We start from the raw sequence: 5,661 nt of genomic DNA on the forward strand, positions 1-5,661 counted from the left end.
TGTTATTTTGTGAAACTTAGAATTAAATATCTATAAATTTTAAAGAAAGTTCAGTTAGGGGCCAGGTGGTGTAATCCCCCAGTCCCTACCTGCAGGGGGAAAGCTTCACAAGTGTAATATATTTATAAAAAGTTCAGCTCAACCTATAAACAGCAGTGTTATATTATCTTTTTTCTCATATAAAACATGCTGAGTCTCTTGGATGGGTCTTAAGGACTGTACACTGATGCTCACTAGTATTCCTAAAGTCAGACATTAATCCATTGATTCCACAAACCTACACTGAACTTCAAGTTTTTGAAGACCATGTAATGGGTCCTATGTTATGAAAGATTTACAATAGTCAGCCTGATTCATTCAGTCTGCCTGAAAGATAAAAATATTTCTTATAAAGGTTTGAGATAAAGATTAATAGATTACAATTCATAGATCGAGTATTTCACACAGAAGCATGTGAAATGTCCACAAGAACCTTTTATTTATTCACTCTAATAAATGAAGAGATTATTTATTTTAATATAATGTCATCACTACTTGAATAATGTATGATCATGTATAGAACTAGAGCATCACTCTGGCATATGCAGTGCCTGGATTCAAATTCAGAATATCACGTATATAAGTCCTGCACCACCACTGTATCACCTCACCAAATAGAGCTTTAATTAACTGATTAAATAGTTAATTTAATGGCATGGAAAGAAAAATACATGCTCTTATGAAATGTAAAACTGCCTCTAAGTGGGAAGATATCTGGCTGTTTTATCGTTCTTTTTTTAGAGGGAAGGATATAAGTGGAGAAGACAGAGGGTGAGACACCTCACTACTCCCCCATTCATAGAGTTTCCTTCACCATCCATAGAATCCCCCTAGTGCCATCCATGGTACTCCCATGTGTCACAGGAGAACAAACCCAGATCTGACACTTGGTAAGACTTAGCTCTGCTGGGTGAGATACCTGCTAGTCCCCAAAGGTAGCATTTAAATGTCCACCAGCAATTGTCTTTAAAATAATGCACACTAAAAAAGTCACATGAAGTTGACTGGGGTGAGGATGAAGCCAACAACAAAAATATATTTAAAAAAATTTTTTTCAAAGCATTTATTTATTTGTTTCCTTTTGTTGCCCCTGTTGTTTTTCTTGTTGTAGTTATTATTGTTATTGATGTCATTGTTGGTTAGGACAGAGAGAAATGAAGAGAGGAGGGGAGGACAGAGAGGGAGAGAGAAAGACACCTGCAGACCTGCTTCACCGCCTGTGAAGCGACTCCCCTGCAGGTGGGAAGCCAGGGGCTTGGACCGGGATCCTTCCCCCGTCCTTGCGCTTTGCGCCACGTGCTCTTAACCCACTGCACTACTGCTCGACTCCCTAAAAATAGCTTTTTATGCACAAGAAAGTATGGGTTTTGTTCTGCTTTCCCTCAACCCACTTTTTTCCCAAGCAACACAGTATGATTGTCTTTAAATCAAAATGCTCTCAATTCCCCAAGGAACAGAAGTAGCCAGAGAGACAGCAGAAGGGGAGGCATGCTGTGAAAGGCATTGGTACCCTCAGGGGCAATTTTTATCTCAGGAGAACTGACCTTTGAGAGAAAGCAAATTGAATTATCTTTCTCATCCTTTGCTTTTGCTGTGACATCATTAAAATGCATGTTACATACCAACACTCCTTGTTTTGTATTCATAACCTTAAACTAAAATTAATCAGTTGTCACAAGGACTTAGCACATTTGTTAATGGTTCCTAGCCAAAATCTGTATTGTTATAAGAAAAGCATATATATATATATATATATATATATATATAATATATATATATTATATATGTATATATACAGTATATATACATATATATATATATATATCAGTATATGTATACACTCTTGGGTGAAACATCAAAGGAGATTTAACTGGTGGACATTGAATATTCTTTCCCCCCTTCAGAGAATAGTAGCTTTCATTCTTTTCTCTAGATGTTGAAATATTGTCTCTATTTTGATGTTAAATATGAAGTTTATGGCCTCAAAAGGAGGAAACTCACTTCTATAAATTGAATTAATATAAATTAGACTCTACAAAATTTAAGAAATGTATAGGTTTAACTAACAGGGATTTATTAGTTTTAGTTTGGAGCCCAGATCCTTACTATGGATTTATTATTTCACACACAATCATTGAGAACTTAAGAAAGTGGTGCTATTTCTCTATGAAAGACTCACAATCGCTTTCCTCCACAAAGCTCATAGTCTTCTCTGGAAAAAGAAAAGTAAACCGCTGTCCCATGACATCATGCTTAAAGTCATTAAAATGGAAGAGCATATTCATTCACAAGAAGAGAGTTTGGAGACAAAGGATACCTTTCCCAGAGACTCAACAAAACTGAATCTAATGCTAGCATCTAGTATAGGCCTAATTTAAGTGGGAGCTGTCCTGAGGGAGATGATATAGAAGATATATGTGGGGCAGCATGGAGTTCCAAAGTGGGGCGTTGAGGTTAGATTCTGAAAAACAAATGCAAAATAATGGGGAGTTTCAGGGAAGAGTGTCATAGTATTTTTTTTTAATTCACTTATTTTTTAGCCTTTGGGCTTTAAAACATGAACAATTTCACTGCTCTCTGGCCAACTTTTTTCATTTAGGCACCTATGGAGATATAGAGATGATAAAGATAAAGATACATAGAGATTAGTTATAAGACCACAGAACACAGGAATTTCCCCAGAAGCAATGACCCTCATATTTGGTGCTTATCTGCAAACTGGGCCCAGGTCAGAGCAAGGCACTAATCCTCCCTAATGACATGCATTTCTGGCCTCCTGATTTGTGTTTAGATGCCGTCTTCAATGAGAATTTGTTGTTGGAAGAGACCAAGACCATGGGATGAAAGAGAAAATGAATATATATATATAATTTTATTTTATTAATAATATATTATTTTTATTTATTTTATTAAAACATTATTATCTTTATTTATTTATTGTATAGAAACAGCCAGAAAGTTAGAGGGGAAGCGAGGATAGAGAGGGAAAAAGACAGACATCTGCAGCTTCACTATTTGCAAAGCTTTACCTCTGAAGGTGAGGACTGGGGGATCGAACCTGGGTCCTTGGGCATTGTAACATTTGCACTCAACCAGTTGTGCTTGTCAGCCACTACCCCGTCCATATATATTTACTTCCATATGAGTAATGATGGTGATGTGGCCTGTGTGGTAGTAATGGAAAATGTGTTGAATCCAGTAAGATTTTTTTTTTTCCTACCAGGAATTCTGCTAATACTGGCCTACACTTCTTCTTCTTCTTCTAGCGTTTGCCCTTCTTCCGTAGCCAGTCAACAGTGTCAGGTTGAAAGCTGTCAGGAGCTGCTTGTTGCTGGCTTTGAAAGTGACTGGGATCCATGTGGATTCAGTCCGCTAGGAAGGATCATCAGTTTCCTCAATGAATGGGTACTCGACTCCACCACTCTCAGCAATCTTTTTTTTTTCCTTTTTTTTTTTTTTTTTATAAGATAGAGAGAAACTAATACGGGAGGAGGAGACAGAGAGGGAGAGAGAAATAGAGACACCTGTAGCTCTGCTTCACTACTCCTGAAGCCTCTCCTCTGCAAGTGGGGAGTGGGAGTTTAAACCTGGGTCCTGGCACATAGCAATGTGAGTGCTCAGCCAGGTGTCCCACTACTTGTTCCCCAAGTTCAGTATAGGAAGCTGTTAAGGAGGAAGAAAAGTCAACCTCATTGGTGAGTGGTCATCTATGAAAGCTGTTAAGTGTGGTAAATATGTAGCTTTGACCCTCCACTGGGTTATATTCTATTTAATAAACACAATTTGGGATTTTAAACCTGACTAATTTAAAGCAATTTTGAACTCTGCTATTGGATAACAGTGTCTTTTATTGGCCCTATAATTGGCAGTAGTTACTTTACATGTCATGACCACTAATATATGGAAAATAAGAGATAATTTGGAAACTATTCATAACAATTGCTTTACGATAGCTAGTATGGTAACAGACAAATAATACTAATTATATGTTGAACATGTAAAACAAAATGGTTAATTAATTTAATGCATTTTTTCCTTTATAGGCCTCAGAGGAAGAAAATAATCATTCTGTTTGCAATTAGGAAATTGAACAGATTTATTTATGTTTTGGAATATCTCTAGGCAATGGATTGCTCACCTTCCTAGATCAATATTAGATCCCTATTAGTGAATAAATTCCTTCTTATATCTGACCATGACACCTCCAATTTATTTAACTCTGTTAATTTTACTGGATTCATTCAGATTTTCTTTTTGGTTTATCAAATACAATCATTTTCTTTATGAAGAATATTGTATCAGCACAACATCATGCCACCTTGCAGAGATGGAGCTACGGATGCTTCTCTTTGTTTTTATAGCTTTATTTGAAGAGCATGTTAGCATATTTCCTTAGTACTTAACACCTATTTTCTAAATATAACTCAGCTAGTCACTGCTTTATTGTTTTTTTCTGAAATGCGCATGTTTTCTGATTTGAGATTTTTTTTCTCTCAGAGAAATCAATAGGAAAGTTTGCTTCTTAAAATATTCTGTGAGCATGAGACCTTTCTAATGAAGTAACTAAAAATCTTGTTACACAGATGTTTGTTTTCCTTTTCCAGATTTAAACCTGCAACAAAAGGAAGGATCTGGCCTATCAACACTACACATCACTTACATGTCCACATTTAATTTGTTAAAATAATCAGGGTATATCTGACTTATAATATTACAATGTTATGTGTGTTGTATATATATATATATATATATATATATATATATATATATACCGATATATATATGTATATATACATATACATCCATATATATATATATATATATATATATATATATATATATATATATATATTACTTTATTCCCAGCATGGTTATTGCTGCATGTAGCCTTGGACCAAGCACCACCGACTCCACTGCTTCTGTTTCTTTTTCTTATAGCTTCAGAGAGAAATAGGAAGAGAAAGGATGGAAAGAGGGGAATGGAGACATATTCATTACCATTTGTGAAGCTTCTGCCTGGAGTTGGGAATCAGGGGTTTGAAGTACGTGGTGACCTGTGCTCTCTGCTGGGCACACCACTATCCAGATGTCTGAAACAGACATTTTATGTATGCCTCAACATTCTGTTTCCTTTTTTTTTTTTCCCCATGGAAGAATATCAGAGAGCCCAAATTTCCCATTTTCTTATTCCCAGGAAAAATATCTTGTCTAATTTAGGTATGTATTTCACATGTTGTTCTACAAATCTTTTGGAGATTATAATTTGAGTCTTCGAAGGTGTTATTCCCAGTACAAGACTGCAGATAGTGGGACTCACTGGGGGAATAGAGGGGTCCTCAGCAGAGCCCTTTCAATGCTGAAAAAGAGCCACAGCTGATTCTGCCTCTATATAAAGCAACTGCATATCTGAATAATGACTCAGTTCTTCCAGCTGTTAATGTTGGCGACCCACAGAGTCTGAATTTAGAATCCAGTGTGAATTTTGAAGCTTCAGATATTCACGTAGAAAACGTCAATTTACTGTCTGAATATATGTGATCTGGTCTGGTCTCAGAGCCTGGATGTTGACCTGTTGATCACGGAAGTATCTTGAATAAACTACTCTAGACTTAATTAAAGGAT

Source organism: Erinaceus europaeus, chromosome 15, assembly GCF_950295315.1.
Source record: "Erinaceus europaeus chromosome 15, mEriEur2.1, whole genome shotgun sequence".
Lineage (NCBI taxonomy): Eukaryota > Metazoa > Chordata > Mammalia > Eulipotyphla > Erinaceidae > Erinaceus > Erinaceus europaeus.